The sequence below is a fragment of the Pinus tabuliformis genome, chromosome 2_1 (assembly GCF_031772625.1).
Source record: "Pinus tabuliformis cultivar Carrire ecotype Pingquan chromosome 2_1, CPIR1, whole genome shotgun sequence".
Classification (NCBI taxonomy): domain Eukaryota; kingdom Viridiplantae; phylum Streptophyta; class Pinopsida; order Pinales; family Pinaceae; genus Pinus; species Pinus tabuliformis.
Genome location: NC_142299.1, coordinates 39,848,060 through 39,866,853, shown reverse-complemented (window position 1 = coordinate 39,866,853; position 18,794 = coordinate 39,848,060).

Below are 18,794 nucleotides of genomic sequence, written 5' to 3'. Positions count from 1 at the left end.
TTGCTTGTACTTGGCATTTGATTTCTCCAGAATGTCATGGACCTGCTGGCGAATGTGTTGGATGTGCTCAATGAAGTTGTTTGCCTTATATTTTTCGGACTGGACATGAGCCGAATCTGCATGAGTAGCTACAAATGGCATGGCCACATCAATGGGACATAGTGGCTGAAATCCCAAGCCCACCTGAAAATGTATGTGTCCAGTCGAATTGTGGAGAGCCTGGTTGTAGCTGTGCTGAAAATAAGGAAGGCTCTCATCCCATGTGCGTGGATGCTTTGAATTGTACATGCGCAGAATGTGTACGATAATCCTGTTGACAACCTTTGTCTGGCCATGAGTTTGAGGATGGAAGGTTGTGGACTTAGTGAGTTTGGTGTCTAGCATCGACCAAAGACTAGACCAAAATGTACTAAGGAACCTGCTATCTCGATCTGAGATGACAAACTGTGGGATCCCAAAGTGTACCCACACTCGTTCAAAGAAGAGTTTAGCAGTGGCTTCTGCTGTGATATTCTTCTTGCAGGCCGCCATAATAGCCATCTTCGAGAACCTGTCGATGACAACAAAAACACAGTCATTTCCATGCTTAGTGGAAGGAAGGCCTGACATGTAATCCATGGAGATGGATTCCCAAGGTCGGCTAGGGGTAGGGAGCGGGGTATAGAGGCCTTGCTTCTTGATGGTCGATTTGGCAATGGCGTAGGCAATGCATGATCTGATGTACTTCCTGACATCCTGTCAAAGATTCGGCCAATAGAAATACTTCTGCAGTACTGCCACCATTTTCTCGACACCGAAATGTCCAGTAACTTGACTATAGTGTGCTTCCTAAATCATCTTGGCATGCTTGCTTGAAGGAACACAAAGGTGACCTAGGTGGCATAATAGGGCATCCTAGAGGTGAAAATATGGAACATGCTGACCCTCCAAGAGTGTCTGGTATGTGTGGCCGAATTCTAGGTCGCTTTTGTAGAGAAGCGGAAAATCATAAGTCTCATGCCCAGAAGAGTTGATCACGGTGGTTAATGCCATGATCGGTGGTCGACTGAGGCAATCTACAACATTATCGATGTTTCACTTCTTATACTTGATATTCAAATGGATCTGTTGCAGGTATGTGGACTACTTTTGATGGTGATCATTCTACAATTTCCCTTGGATCTGTATGAACTGCAGGGGCCAGTGGTCTATGTGGATCACCATTTCCTTCCCCAAAATGTAATGCTTCCATTTTCGGCAGGCTTTCACAATGGAATACATCTCTTTGTCATAAATGGGATACTTCCGGACTGTGTCTGAAAGTGTCTCACTGTGATATGCCACTAGATGCCTGTGTTGAGTAAGGACTACCCTAATAGTATAGTCAGAGGCGTCTGTCTCAACCTCAAATGGTTGTTGCAAGTCTGGTAATGCGAGAACTGATGTCGAGCAGAGGCAATCTTTCAACTCTGTGAATGCCTTCTATTGAGATTCATACCAAAAGAATTTTTCTTTCACTCCTCCCTTGGTGACTTGACTCAAGGGCCAAGTGATATGAGAAAATCCCAGCACAAACCTGCAGTAGAAGTTGGCAAGACCTAGAAAGCTCCAAAGCTCTATCAGAGTCGTTGGAGATGGCCAATCCTAAATGACTTAGATCTTGGCTGGATCCACATGCACCCCTTGTTCATCAATAATGTATCCCAGATACTGAACCTGGATCATGCCAAAAGTGCATTTCTCCAAATTGGCACATAACTTGTGTTGCCGCAGTGTTTGGAGAACCTGTCAGATGTGGTGGTGGTGCTCTTCCCAACTCTGGCTAAATATCAGGATGTCGTCCAAGTATACCACTACAAATGAGTTGGTGAATGGCAGCAAGATTTCATCCATTAGCCTCATGATGGTTGCAGGAGCATTCATCAATACGAAAGGCATAACCAACCATTCGAAAAGGCCCTCCTTGGCTTTGAAGGTAGTCTTCCACACATTAGAGGGTTCGATTGGTACCTGGTGATATCCTGACTTCAAATCTATCTTTCTGAAATATTTTCCCCCCTTCAGTTGATCCAAGAGGTCATCAATCCATGGGATCAGATACCTATTACGGACAATGATCTTGTTCAGTGCCCGATAGTCAATACAGAGTCTCCAAGTCCCATCCTTCTTTTGTACCAACACGATCGGGCTCCCATAGCGCGATTAACTCAGACGGATGTGACCTTTCTGCAGCAGCTCCTGAATCTGCCTCTTGATTTCATCGTTCTCTAGAACAGAGCACCGATAGATTGGTCTATTGGTCAAAGGCACACCTAGGGTCAAATCGATGGAGTGCTTGACCTGACAGTATAGAGGAACCCCTGTGGGGGAGGTGAAGATGTCCTTGTACTCCTCCATGACCTTGTCCATCTGTAGTTGTCGTGTAGAGGGGGCCTGTCTAAAGGTCGTGGCCACCATCTTCTTCTTTCCTTGAGGGTGTATCACTAGGAAAACAAATTTCCCAATTTTGGAAATGAGCTTACTACATTGTTTTGTAGTAACCAAAGAGATGGTAGTAGGCGGTGCTACCTCTGGTATCCTGTACAACTTATTTCTCAAAGTAACAATAACAACACGGGGCCTTGATTCATACACAACATGTCGCTTCCACAAGTATGGTTGTCCTAATAATACATCACAAACTTCAATTGGAGCAATTTCACACAATACCTCATCCGTGAAGGGCTTGATGTTGTATGGAAGGTGACACTGTTGTCTCACGCGAGGATCCCATCCTTGGTGAAGCCACCTAATGGTGTACGGTTGTGGATGTGTTGTGATTGGTAAGCCTAACTGCTTCACGACCTCTACCGAAATGAGATTCTTTTAGCTCCCGCTGTTGACAATGAACTGTAGCCGGGAGCCCTTTGCCCACATCTGGGAGTGGAAGAGACGCTCCTCCTCTGGATCTTCGGATTCCTCCTTCTGGATCTTCATGGTGGCAACAGTGGCATTGGGCTTCGCATCAATAATCTGCTTCCCTTTGTCATTCCCTTTGTCAGCTTCTAACTCAGAGTCGAAACATGTATCTGATTCTAAAACCTTTAGCTCGACCACCAGTGATTGCTTGGCCCGACACTCACTTGTGTTGTGAGTTGAGCTCTTATGGAATTCACACCATTTTCCCGTGTCCTTTTTCGACTTCACGACGTTGTTCTTTGCTTGCAGCTTTGGCAGGTTGTCTTGGGCCGCCCCGCCTTGGCTTTGTCCTTTGTTCTACGGTTTGGGGGCACCTTTCCCTTGCTTTGGATTCACAGATCCAAAGTCTTGCTTCTTCTGTTTAAACTTTTGCTTGACCTTGACGGTATATCGATATGCTGTGTCGAGCGAGGAGATGTTCAGGAATTCTATTTCTTCCTAGATTTACTTGTGCAGTAAGCCACGGTATTTGAGTACCAAATTCTGCTCCATATTCTTGATACCCAACTTTGTGCGAAGGGTGTGGAAAATATTGGTAAACTCTGGCACGTCTTGGTCCTTTCCCTGCCGCAACGTGGTCCACTTTATGTATTGATCCTCATAGCTTCCGACAGGGTAGTACTACTCTTTCATGGCATCCCGAAATTAATTCCAAGTGTGTGGCTGAAAATAGTGAGCCTGTACTTTCATCCTTCTGCTCACAATAGGTTTCCCACCAGTCCTTGACATGGGGGGCTGCTTTGAGGAGAGCGAAAATAATCTTTTCCCGACTGGAAAAATCATGAATAGAAAAATAACCCTCTAGCAGATTTAACCATTTATCGAAGGAATCTGTGTCTATCTGACCCTCGAATATCAGGATTTCAAAATTAACTTGTACCTTAAACAGTGTGGCATTTCTAGAGGAGCTATTGGAAGCTAACACGTCGCCCCTAAGTAGTCGCTGAAGGATCTGGGTAAAGTTGTCCATCATCGCGTTCCTTTGTCGCTCGAGGGTTTCTTTGAGCAAGATTTTGATAGAATCTCCTGCCCCCTCATCCTTCTTTTCATCCGCCATGGGAGTCCGTCGGGATTTGCGAGGCTGGTCTTGCAAAGGTTCAACCAGTTCAAGCCCTAAATCCTTATATCCCGACCTCGTTAGGGACATGCAACAAAAAACAGAGAAAAAAAGAAGACCACTTTGATACCACTGATCCGGATTTAAACAGGAATGCAACAAACTATAGAGATAATCATAAACACAGAGATGCAACAGAAATAGTACTTCAATTCATTAATGTAAAACACTGAAATATGCTTGCAAAAAGAAATGGAACTAAACCAGCTAGGGTGATGGTAGCTTATCTCTGAGAAGAGATCTGGTGGCTACATGCCTCTGAACTGCCTTACAAAGAGGCTCAAGGGCCTTTTTATTATTAAACAATAAGAGCAAACCCTAAACAACCAAAACCCTAACCCGAGGAGATGTAACACCAAGCATTTATGGGCCTCGTTGGGGTGAGTTGGACAGCCAACTTCCCGGGGTTGCGACTTGGTCATATTATCTCTGTTTGACGTGCATGATAGCCCGTTGCAAATATCTCTTCAAGGACTACGATGGAAAAGATGATTTTAGACAGAAAATCGCGGGGATTCCGAAAAGGCGGTATTCTCCGTCGGGCCCCATCCTTACATGTTATGAAACCAGCTCAAGAAAAGATAGAAAAGATAGATCAACGCCTTAGAATTCAGCCTCTTCGAGGGGGAAACCTCCTTTACATTACATAAATGAACAATTCTTGGATGATACAAATGACAAAACCTCCTTTCTATATATAGGAGTCTAAGGAGTCACAATATAATCCAGCCGACCTAACAATAATAATATAAAGCCACAAAAATAACAATAGAGGGATTCTATGGGGCACAGAAATAACAATATGGTGGTAATAGGGGCACAACAATATAAATAAGGGGTATAACTACAATAGTAATGGGGTAATCACTAGTATTATAGGGACCCAACATGCCCCTCTCCTTCAAAAAAGTGTTGTCCTCAACGCTTGAGTAGTTCTGGATACTTCTGCATAAAATTCTCATCCTCCCATGTGGAATCTTCAGCGGATAAGTTCTTCCACTTGATAAGATACTCTGAAATTGATCGATTTCGTAGCTGTCGAGTTCTTGTTTCTGTGACTGCTTCCGGTTCCAATATAATTTTTCCTTCCTCGTCAAGTTCTGGCAATATTGTTTGAATTGGGAGCTTGTCACCTATAACCTTCTTTAAACATGAAACATGGAAAACTGGGTGCAATCGAGAAGCTGCAGGAAGCTCCAATTTGTATGCCATAGTACCAATCTTTTGCAACACCTTGTACGGACCATAATACTTTGGTGATAATTTATTATCCTTCTTAGCTTGCTTTAGGGACATTTGCTTATATGGTTGTAGCCGTAGGAATACCCAATCACCTACATCAAAACTTCTTTCACTGCGATGTTGATCTGCCTGTTGTTTCATTCTATTTTGTGCCAACACGAGGTTATCCTTTAAGAGTTGGAGGACTTGTTGTTGATGTTCGATGTGATGTTCCACTGCCTGAACCTTAGAATTTTCTCTTAAATATGATGTGATGGATGGTGGTTGATACCCATAAAGTGCCATAAATGGGGTCATTTTTGTTGCTGTATGGAAGGAAGTGTTATACCACCATTCAGCCAGAGGCAACCATTTGACCCATTGTGTCTGTTTATCAGATACAAAGCAACGAAGATATCCTTCCAAACATTTGTTTACTATCTCAGTTTGCCCATCAGATTGAGGATGATAAGATGAGCTATGAGCTAACTGAGTACCAAGACAAGAAAATAATTCTGTCCAAAAATTTCCAGTGAAAATGGGATCTCTGTCACTTACAATAATCTTTGGGTTTCCATGTAGCTTTTGAATTGTTTCCATAAATGCAGTAGAAACTGTACTGGCTTTAAATGGATGTGATAATGCACAAAAGTGTGCATACTTGGTAAGTCTGTCAACTACCACCATGATGACACTCTTTCCCTCAGACTTGGGTAAACCTGTGATAAAATCCATTGAAACCTCCTCCCAACGTTGGCTTGGAATGGATAAAGGTTGTAATAGACCCGGTGTCTTAATTGTTTCAACTTTATTTTGTTGGCAAACCAAACATTCCGCCACAAACTTTTGAATATCTGATTTAAGGCCATCCCAAAAAAATTCCTTCTTAACCCTGTGGTAAGTTTTTAAAAATCCTGAGTGCCCTCCTAAGGGAGAAGTGTGCAATTCCATAAGAATCTTTTGTTTTAGCTGGGAATTCTTACAGAGGTATAAGCGATCTTTGTACCATAACGAATCATTTTGCCAGCTAAATGTATCAGAAGTACTGGAATCTTGTTGTAGCTTTCGAATAAGTGCCCACACTTCTTCGTCATTCTTCCATTCCTCCCTTGCTTCGTTTATCCAATCTGGTTGGATAATAGAAATGGCACACAACAATGCTTCCACATCCTCATCCTTTCTTGAGAGTGCATCTGCCACCACATTTTGCTTCCCTTTTTTGTAGATGATTTCAAAGTCATAACCCAACATCTTTGTGACCCACTTTTGTTGCTCTTCAGAGGATAATCTTTGTTCTAAAAAGTATTTAAGGCTATCATGATCCGTTTTTACCTTGAAGTGTCTTCCCATTAGGTAGGGTCGCCATTTCTTAAGTGCATGGAGTATTGCCAACATTTCCTTCTCATAAATAGCTTTGCTTAAAAACTTTCCCTTGATTGGACGACTTTCAAAAGCAATGGGTCTTTCATCTTGCATTAGAACAGCACCAATTCCATTTCCTGAAGCATCACATTCCACAATAAAGGTTTTTGTGAAGTCCGGTGTAGCTAAGACCGGTGCTTGGCACATTGCCTCTTTAAGATGTTCAAAGGCCTTTGTTGCTTCCGGAGTCCATGAAAATGAATCTTTCTTCAATAATGTTGTTAGAGGTGCTGCTATTCTCCCATAATTCTTAACAAACTTGCGATAATACCCTGTCAACCCAAGAAATCCTCGCAGATGCTTTATGGATGTGGGGATTTTCCATTCCTTAATGGCTTTAATTTTGCTAGGGTCTACCTTAACTCCTTCATGAGATACAATATGACCCAAATATTCCACCTCCTGGACTCCAAAGAAACATTTGGATCTTTTTGCATATAATTGTTTCTCCTCCAATAGTTGTAGCACCTTGTCAACATGTTCAACATGATCCTTCCAAGACTTGCTGTAGATTAGTATATCATCAAAAAATACTAACACAAATTTTCTAAGGAATGGTTTGAAAATTGAATTCATCAAACCTTGAAATGTTGAAGGTGCATTGGTAAGGCCAAAAGGCATGACCAAAAATTCATAATGACCCTCATGAGTTCTAAATGCCGTTTTCGGAATGTCTTCAATCTTCATTCTGATTTGATGATATCCCGAACGAAGATCCAACTTGGTGAAGTAAATTGATCCATGCAATTCATCCAGTAATTCATCAATGACAGGAATGGGGAACTTATCTTTAATAGTGAGCTTGTTGAGCTCCCTATAATCCGGACACATGCGCCATGATCCATCCTTCTTGTGCACCAATACTACTGGAGCTGAGAAAGAACTTTGACTCGGTTGAATTATACCAGCCTCTAGCATTTCTGCAACCATACGTTCAATTTCACTTTTTTGGACATAGGGATATCTGTACGGCCTGATGTTTGGAGGAACACTTCCTGGAATCAGATGAATAGCATGATCATGATCACGCATAGGTGGGAGACCTTTGGGAGTCTCAAATACCTTGGAATGATTGTCCAAGACTTTTTGGAGATCTGGAGAAATAGATGATTCCAATGTGGAAACATCTAGCGAACATAATTGTGCAATTACACCTCTTTGCTCCTTTTTTAGAAGCTTTGTCATGCCATTAGAGCTGATTATCTTTCCTGGTTTCCCTGCAATACCCCTTAATTCAACTTCCTTTCCTTCCGTAGAAAATTTGATGAAAAGTTCTTGAAAATTAAAAGCTATTGTACCCAAGGATTGTAGCCATTGGACTCCTAGTACAACATCAGCACCTCCCATTGGAATGGAAAGCATTGGGCTAGTCAATACATATTCTCCCATGGATAGCTTGATATTATGGCACTTTCCAGAGCAATTTATTGTTCCTCCATTTGCAATCATCACTTGACACTCTGGTGCTGGATATAGGAAGCAATTCAATTCTTTTGCTACCCTACAATGAATAAAATTGTGGGTGCTTCCTGAATCAATCAACACTATTACCTTTTTCTTCTTGATTTGTCCTTCTATCTTGATGGTTTGAGGAGTGGTAATTCCCGCCAATGCATTACAAGATATGGTCGGATTTATTTGTTCTTCATCTAGGCTTTGTTCCTGGAGTATATCTTCTTCTTTTGACCTTTCTTGCTCCTTTTCTTCTTCCTCTTCACAATCTATGTAGAATAATTTCTTCTCAGCACACTTATGACCTTTAGTGTATTTGCTATCACAACTGTAACAAAGCCCTTTTGCTCTTTTTTCTTCCAATTGTTGTGGTGTCAACCTTATAGGTTGTGGAAGACTAGGGGCAACAACACTTCCGTCTTTATAGTTGTGAGTGGTATGCTTCCTGGTTGCCATAATTTTGCTTTCCATTTTTCTTGCTAACCTGAATGCCTTCTCTAATGAATCAGGTTCCCAAAGGCGAACATCATGTTGGATATTATCCTTTAAAGACCCTATGAACACATCAATCCTATGCTCCTCTGGAATATCTTTTACCCTTATGTTCAATTTTTGGAACTCCTCAATGTGCTCCATTATTGAACCCTTTTGTTTGAGACTTATCAATTGGCTAAAAAAAGTGTTGCTTTTTGTATCTCATAATGTGCTATCAATTCTTCCGTAAAAATTGCCCAAGTGATAAATTGTTTACGAGAGCAAAGCCATTGATACCATACAAACTGATTTGGTTCCAAATATACAGTTGCCATACGTACCTTTTGTGTGTTTTGCACATTATTGAGATCGAAGAATTGCTCCATCTGTAATATCCATGTGGCGGGATCCTTGCCATCAAACTTCCTCATATCGATTTTTGGAATATGGTGATTCTTCGATCCAACATTAGCATCTATGGAATCATGATTAACATTTCTTTTGTTCTCATCATGAGTTTCCTTTACTACCTTTTCACCATTAGTGACCCTTTCTTGTAGCAACTTCTTCAATTCTTCCATGTCTGTCTTCAAATCTATCTTCAAATCTGCCATGTCTCTCTTTAAATCTATCTTCGAATCATCCATCTTAGCTTCCATGCCCTTTATCTTAGATTCCACGCCACTTATCTTAGCTTCTGTTAGCTTTTGTGAGCGTGACATTTGTTGCACTTGTTCTTGTAATTTTGATATATCATGTAGCATTTCTTCCTCTTCTTCATGAGTCATGCTAGAGCTTTCAGGTTCCTTACTAGGTGTTTGCATTTTCTTTCCTCGGGGCATCAGTTACCGATAATAATGCTTTACTATGCCCTTTGAATTCCGTTAAACCAAGCTTACACAAAAATTTTAAAAAAAACTACACACCTTTTTTCACTTTATAGAAGCCTGATATTGAATCTGATGTATCTCTGTAATTTCGGATCATCCAGTTCTGAAATTGCTACCTGTAGTAGCCTTCTGTGTCCTCTTTCCAATGCCACAAGTCTGAGCCAAATTGGATTCTCCAAGGAAGAGTTATGTGAAATCTCCCACAGTGACTTGCTTTTAGACTGGTTCAGTAGAGCGAACTTGTACGACGTGCCACGAGTCACTGTTTCAACCTTTGAATCTGAAACACATATACAAGAAACTACAGTCCGTCCTCTTTCTGTACCTTCTTACGAAATTTCAATCCGATCCCCAGAGAGAAAGTTATGACGATTTTCCCCAGGTCACCTGTTTTGAATGTAATTCAGGAGTCTGCAAAAAGACCAACTTCCTCAGATCATATCTCCGAAAATATCACGCGAAAAGCTCTGAAATTCGGACCCAAGGTTCAGCGTGATTTCTTCTCAAATGGTTTTTTTTTGCGACTTCTGAAACGTCACAGAAAAAAAGTTATAGCGAAAATGCCACGATGACCTGTTTGGAGCAGCGAAACCCTAGAATCCAAAGCTCTGATACCAAATGTTATGAAACCAGCTCAAGAAAAGATAGAAAAGATAGATCAACGCCTTAGAATTCAGCCTCTTCGAGGGGGAAACCTCCTTTACATTACATAAATGAACAATTCTTGGATGATACAAATGACAAAACCTCCTTTCTATATATAGGAGTCTAAGGAGTCACAATATAATCCAGCCGACCTAACAATAATAATATAAAGCCACAAAAATAACAATAGAGGGATTCTATGGGGCACAGAAATAACAATATGGGGGTAATAGGGGCACAACAATATAAATAAGGGGTATAACTACAATAGTAATGGGGTAATCACTAGTATTATAGGGACACAACGTTACATGTCATATTCCCCTCATCCTCTTTATCGTGTTCCTATCCTGAAACCTCTGCCACTCATATCGCTCACATTTCATATTCGTTTCCCCATTGAATGCGTTCCAGGCATAATTACTTTTGTGCATTCAATTTTCCCTACTGGGTAATCATTCAACCTTTAACGGTCCCGCGCCAACCTCTAACGGAACTTGCCATCCTTCCTTGATTATCCTGAACCATCTTCATCGCCTGTTTCACTTGTTTATTTTCAGTAATTCACAGTTTTCTACAAAGCAACTAGTTGCAAAGAATTTGCCGAACCAGATCAGAATTGTCAGCGCTCTTCCTCCTTTCCCTGACAGCTCATAGCCTCAAACTGTTCCTGGTAAGCTTTCCCTTCAATCATTGTTATCATTCACTTATCTAAACATGCCTCCAAAGAGAAAAAGGCAGGAGAACCTTGTTAATCCATTAATCCCTCCATCCATAGACTTAGGTCATATTCCATTAGTTGATAGGGATTATAGGATCAATGAAACATAGTGTGACTATGAATTTTTGGATCTTTATTGTTGGATGGAGGACAAAAATGCTGACAAAACAGATGAAATTGGACTCTGGGAGTCCAATCTTCCTCATTATATTTTCCCTCTGACCTTCCATGCCCCTGAATTCACCAGAAAATGCCAAGCCTGTTATGTTCCCAGCCAAAGAGCTATTATGTCCCCATTTGGTGAAATCCTATTTACAATTACTACCCAATCTATTAACTAGATGGTGTTAGCTCCCCCTTGTGGAAAACAATACCCCATTCTCCTTAGAAGCCCTCACCCAACTCTATTAGAAGCTTGATTTTCTACCAGGGCCAAGATTTTTGAGATCTTCTTACCAAAAAATGCCCAATTGCCAAAGAAGAATCCTCCATACCCTTCCTCAATCTTCCTTGATCAAGCTAAACAGATTATATCCATAATTTCATATATTTTGGGTTATTATTTTGATCAGTGGGGAGATGAAACCATTCTAGGTTTCCTTTCCATCTTTTCCACAGATAGCAAACCATTTGTTTTGTTTAATTTCAATCAATTCTTGGCTGATAAAATTCATGAGAAGTTTCTTAAATTTTCAACAGAACAAGTGTTTAAATACACTTCAATTTTAGTCTAATATGTTTCTATATTATCAGGAAGATAGTTTCATTTTTTCCATGCAGAAACTAGATGACGAGGGAAACCAACAACCTGTGATATTTTGGACTTCATTAGTCATGAAAGCACAACAAGAATTCTCATACAAACAATTCATTGAAGAGTTTGTTCACCTCGCTATGAATGTTTTAAACAACTCAGTACAACCCAGAATCAGTGAAGACATCAAAAGGATTATGCATTTGATAGATCAGGTCAGGATTGGAGATTGGTATTTATACCAAACTATACATAAATCACGGTTTATGGATGTGATTTAGCACGATACAAACTCCCAAAATACCTCGTCATACCTCCCCATGAGGATTTTTTCCCTTGAATATATCAGGCAAATGCTAAATTAAGATGATATTCACTTTGTTGTGGCCAAGAAGAAGTCCCAGTTTCGAATAAACACACAGGTGGGCCCTTTCATATGCAATACAAGGTCAGCAGGAGAAGCAGATAAGATCCTTAAAGAGATGAAATTCAACCTAAGTTTCACATGGTCTTATGACCCTTGGGGTATTATTTCCAAGCTAAGAGTAGAAAACAAAACTACTCCATATATCCATACCTCAAGGCCTGAGATAGAGAAATATGTGAACCAGTCAGAATGGGCAGAGAATACATTGCAGGAAGATGAAGAACAACTTTTTTCTACTTCAAATTTACAGACTCCCACTCCTCAAGAGAAAACAAATAAAAGACAGAGAGAGGAGGGATCATCATCAACAATAGGTAGTGAGCCAAAGGAGTTCAAAATCAGTGACAGGAAAAGGGAAAAAGTGACTCCTAGAACAGATGTAGAAAATGAGACAAAAGATCATGTTGCCATCATAATTGGAGAATCACCACCTTCAAGCAGCAAGTTTTTTAAATCTCCTATTGGGCCTTCAATATCACATGGTCAAAAAGAAACAGAGCTATCTTCCCAAGATGTCCAAGGAGAAAAGGAAAAGATTGTTTTTGACAGGTACCGAGAGATTAAACTTCTTAAGAATCAAATTCTTAAGAATAACATCTATAATCAATTTTGGAAGCAGACTTCCAGTTCACAGAGTAGATTATTATCAATTTTTGACACAGAGCAAGGAAAGATGTAGATGGCCTTCCTTGAGGCCCAAATTCCACATCCAAAGACACCAACAGACTACAAGAGCACATCATTTGAATTCAGCACCAAAGATATCCATCCCATTTATCAAATGGAGATGCATAAATAGACAAGTGAGATGATTTCTTCTACATTAACTAACATTGCCATGTCACTATCAAAGCTGCAGATTTCATATGCAAACATTCAGTCTCAGTTGAAAATGGAAAAGGTATCTTCTTTAGCAAAAGACAACAAGATGAAATATTTGGAAGATTTGGTAGTCAATATAGGATATGATCCTAAACATATAAATTTTGCAGAGAAGATCATCAAGAAGAAAAATATCAACATTGCAGCATTGAGAAAGAAATTGAAACTGCCAGCTATAGAGGATCCCTTGACTAAAGATATTTGAGAAAATGTGACACAGAAGGCTGACATGATGAAACTAATCATTGAGAAGAATATTCAGATCAGACAGATGGAGGCAAAAATGGAGAAAATGATTAAAGAGGAGGAACAGAGTCAAAGGATGGTCATAGTCCCCCTCGATGCTATGCCCATCACTCAGCTCCCAACTACAAGAACAAAAATTGAAGAAACTTCTTCAACTCAAACTACAAGCACTGAACAGGTGACAAAGACACTGGAAAATATGTCAATCCAGTCAGAAGAAATTAAGACATTGCATGGGCAGCTCAAAGCTCTAGAAGAATAGAAAGCCAGAACTGAAGCTTCTCGTCTAGTTGAAGTGCAGAAGTCATAAAGACTATTGGAGAGATTACAAAAGGTGGAGAAGGATACATCAATTGGTCAGACCTTGGCCCAAGCCAAGGAAACCATTTGGATGGGTATTCTGGATTCCATGAATGAGATTTGGCCATGCATCCAAATCATCTTTGAACAGAAAGAATTGATACAAAAGGCCACTGAAACCATTGTTCAAGTAAGGGAAAAGTTGGGAGACATGCCTATAGAAGCCTTCAATATCATCAAATTCCTAAATTCAATGACCAAATATGAACTTGAAGAGTTAGGAATTAGTGACAGGACTACCACCATATTGGAAGTCAAGAAATTTTTGACTAAAAGAAATCTCATTGATCAATTGGAGGAAAGGTGTGAAACACTAGAGCTGGGAGTGAACAAGTTTTTCAACAGGATTGAAGCTTTAATTTAGAAAGGATTGCCCAGCATATATGTCATTAATGATAAACTCATTACTCAAGAAGATTATGTTTTAAAGATGAAGGAAGTGGCCAGAAGCAGTATCAAATTCAGTGGTATAAAAGGCAGCATGACAGCGAGAGAATTCTTAGAGACAATGGGAAATGATTTCTTCATCCAAAATGAGGTAAAACATGTCTTCACAGTAAAGCCAACATTTGCAAAGTATACTAAGGTTGATGAGATTTACCGAAGGGTAATTAAATTAACCATTCCAGATGAAAAAAGGTGGGAGGAACTATGTGATTTATTGGATTGAAGTAACTCGGTTGCAATAAGAATTATCAGCCAGCGTAGCATAGTTATAGGCTGATTCAGCAACCGAATCCACCAAAATAGAGCCACCTCTTCATGCAGTTGTCCACCTTGCCTATCATTCTACAAAAGATCAATTTTATTATTTAGGATAATGCTAATAATACACTGTCGGTTGAGACAATGATTTTGTAATTATTTGTATAAATACTTCATAGTTTGAAGTATTAAGGGTTGATTGTTGAATATAATTTTCCTTTTCAAGTTGTAATTTTTCAAAGTTGCTAGAAGCATCAATAATATAGGGACATTTTCATAGGATTCATGTGGTGTACGAAATGGTGATGTTCTTCTTCAGTTTATGTGTTTAAATCATTGTCTTTTTCTCTGTTATTTATGGAAATCTTAATTACATAACATAAACTGTGATGAATAGGATATGTTATTCAGAGCACCCTATTCTAGTTGATCATAATTTATATGTTTTTTGCTGAAGTCAATTTAAGGAATCCTTCATTGCCCCTTAGTTTCTACTGAATTTTACATTTATTATGTCTCATAATCCATTTAATATCCTGAAAGATCCAACTAGTGCAACCTAGCTTTCCCTGTGAAACTCCTTCAAAATTTGATGCAAATCCAGTTAATCTTTAGACTCCATAGCCAATGGAATTATAGCAATTTAACCAACCAAAAAATCCAATAAAAAAAAAAAAAACTAGTACAATCATAACTAGCCTAAAATTCACATAAAACATAGCTAAATTTTACAGAGAGATCCCTCTCTAAAGTTGGCAAGGCTAGATCCCATCTTCCAAAGTGGTTTTGATGTTGTCCTATGTGTTTACTCCTTCAACCTCAAAAACACAGAATGACAACACGAAGAAGAAGTAGGTTGCAACATCAACAGAGGCAGATGAATTTTCCCCACAATTTAAGGAGTTCTCATTGATTACTTATCCTGATTCTAGTGCAAATTTCTCATATGTTTGGTATGTTGATAGTGGAGCCTCATGTGGAAATTTGTAACTAGGTGTGGTCTTCATAATATCCTATGTATATTGATTTTATGTATTTGATGTAAAAGATAAATAAAATTTATTATTATTATTTTATAGCATGCGTTTCATGCTCTAGGTTAATTTATTTGTATGGCAAGCACCCATTGTGTGCTTCTAAGGTTTTGTCATAGAGCCTCGAAGTCAAAAGAGTCATTGTCATTTGTAATAGACCCCATTGGGCATCTTGTAACAAGTCAAAAGAATTGATTTGAGTCAAATTGTGTCAACAGTCCCTCCAAGACCATATCAGGCTACAAGAGAACAAGTCAGTGTGCAAAATATGAAGTCGACCTCATTAAGGGAAATGTGCACTCCTAGGAAGCCTATATATAAGAAGTATTTGACCTCATTTGAGACAGGGCATCCAAGAAAGTTCAATCACAAGAAGAAGAAATCTACAAGCAAGCAAAGATCAAGAAAAAGGTTAAGACAACAAATCCAAAGTTTTTGGGTCTATTTCTCTCACACGTGAGAGTTTCATCTAAGGTTTCTATAGATACAAGATCATATTGAATTTCTCCATCAAGAAGTTGAAATCATGTTCCTAAATCAAGTTTTAAGGTTGAGTACCTAAGGAAAGAAGATCAAGCCAAGTGAAGAAGAGATAAGGCCTAATTTAGCCTCTATCACTCACATGTGCAAAGTTGTGGCTACTACAAAAGGGTCGAAAAATTGCAGACTTGAAGCAATAGCCAAAATTCAGAAGTAGAGGCCGAATATGAAGTTTTTGAAGTTGTTTGACTAGTGCTGACTTTTGTGGAAAAGGAGCTCATCTAAAGAAAAGTTTACTTAGTCTTGGAGGGGTCTTGGTCTGGGGTTTAAGGGTCGTGGAATTCATCATTTGAAGATTCTATAAGAAGAGAATAATTACTTGTGGGTTTTCTTCTCTAGGAGAGGTTTTGGCCCTGGCTAAAAACCTACATCTTGTGTCCAATTTTTTCTATTGATCTTCATGTTTTGGTAGTTGTTTGATGATAATAACACTATAATAATCAAGAGAAGAATAAGGCTAATTATAAATATTACAAGTTGAAGTCAATAACATCACAAGTGATTATCAGAGAAAAGAGAAATCATCCCTAATCTAGTTTCCCTAGATTTATCAACATGGTATCAAAGCTAAGGTAACAATGAAATGCACCTTGGAGATCATTCAAATTGAAAAAGGATACATAAGGTCCAAATATAAGAAGCAAAAACATCAAGGAGATCTAGTCATCACATCACAAAGACCTTATCATCTTAAAGGAAGAACTCTTGATAGAATAAAACAAGACCTAGAGGGCCCTACTTCCATCTCAACGAAAGAAGGACTCTACACATTTGAAGCATCTTGGGAAGCCTCCATCATCATCCAAAGGATGGAAGAAGAAACAATTCATCATCATCAACTAAATCAAAGGAATCTTCCTCATATTGAAGAAAATAGGAGACCTCAAGCATTTTTGAAGGAAGAAAAACATATCTCCTCATCGTGAAGAAGAAGCATTGTCATTTTGAAGAAGGAAGATCATCTCGTCCCTCATTCTAAAGCTCACACTCTAGTGGAAGTCATCATCTTCAAGTAGAAATCTTCATTAGTCAAATAAGTACTTTATATTTATGTCTCATCCTACAAATGAAATGACTATTTTCTGCAAGGAGAACAATAAACTTGTTGGTACATCAAACTACCTTACATGGAAGATAGATTTGATTCTCATAGAAAGCGAAGCTTTTTTGTATGTCAAGGGCTCCATCAGAAAGCCTCCTCAAGAACAATCTCAAGCATTGGAAAAGTATATGTTGGGTGTGAAGCCTGATTATCTTCTGTATTCAAAGGTATAGCCGCATTGGACCCCAGTTCGTAATGGGTTGGCAAAGATGCCCATAAAATATACGTTGCAGGGGGGGTCTAGGGGGGTTGGTTGCGACCTTTGGGAGCCCCCCCGCCAGCGGCAGGATCGGGGGCAATGCCCCTGAAGCTAAAAATAGATGTAAAATTGCCTTGTAAAATGTTGTAATTTCGTAGTCAATCTGGGTCGTTCATTAGGTAGAGATCTGATGGTAGAAGTTATGTTTAATTTAGGGTTTTTTGCCCTAGAAGGCAACCCCTCACTATATATGAGGGAATTGTATTGTGTCTATGTAGATCTTTATTCTGAGTAAGAAGAGAGAGGAGATTGAGCGAGATAGAAGAGGGAATTACAGTGGATCTGCTGTAGGTTGTATCTCTTCAGTTTGCTGGATAATATAAAAGGAAGGACTGGCTATTTCTTTGTGGACGTAGCCCAAATTGGGTGAACCATGTATATCTGTGGCTCTCTTGTTTTATGCGTTTTCTATGTTTATATTTCTGCAATATTTTATGTGTTCCATTGCTCTATAATATATAATTTTCTAACAATATATTAAAGGAGAAATAAGGGCTCAAAAAATCCTCATTAAATCTAGCAAGGATTTGCTCATTCCCTTTGTCACAAAATTGAAGATATCAAAAGAGATCTATGACAAGATGGTAGAGTTGTACGCTATAAGTACAACTGGGGAAATAATATCTTTAAGAAATGAATTATACAAGATGAAAGTGTCAAAGGAAGAATGGATAGCCTTATATCTCATGAAGGTATCTCAAATTAGAGATCAACTACAAGAACTAGAAGAAACAATGTTAGATCCAAAGATGACCACTTGTGTACTTAATGCACTACCATATGAATCGGGCAAATTTGTATCAAGCATCTATGGAAAGAAGGAATCTACACCATTCAATGATCTATGGGAATTATGTAAGATTGAAGAATCTATATTAAAAGAAAAGAATGACATTGGATAAAATGAGAAAACACAAGCATTTGCTATTATGACAAGGAAGAAATGAAAGTTTGGAAAATTTGAGCCTCGAAATAAATTTCAAAAGAAGATTGACATGCCTAAGATTCAACGTTATGAATGTAATGAATATGGGCATTTCAAGAGGAATTTTCCTAAACTCAAGAAGGGAAACAAGAAAATGAAAGAAAGAAGTGAAGCCCATGTGACCAAAGAAAGACAAGAAGCATAAGAGAAGAAAACACAAGAAGAAGTGAAATACCTCTACCATTAAAGGTCTCTCATACTTCAAGTTTTTTTTCAAGTCAACAGTCATGATAGAAGCATTACAATTATGGTAATCTACATTGTAGTTGTGATTGAGATGGCATCATCCACCTGATTTTTTGTTAAAAAGGTTCACCTCTACTTGGAAGAAGCAAGTGTTACATAAATGGTCAACATTCCACCTAGTGTGGGATCCACATTTTAGAAGGATGAAGGTGAGATCACAGAAATATGCAGCATGATAATTTAGTTGAAGTATTTTTCCATCTTCGATCAAGGGAAAGGAAGTTGCTAAAGGAAGTTTAGATGACCACATAAAGGAAAAAGGTATGCATATATCTGGTAATTTTTTAATAAATAGAGTCTTTTCATCACTTAATTTCATATGGAATGGTTGGAATACTATATCTCATGAGCATGGTTGAAGAAGAAGGAACTCTT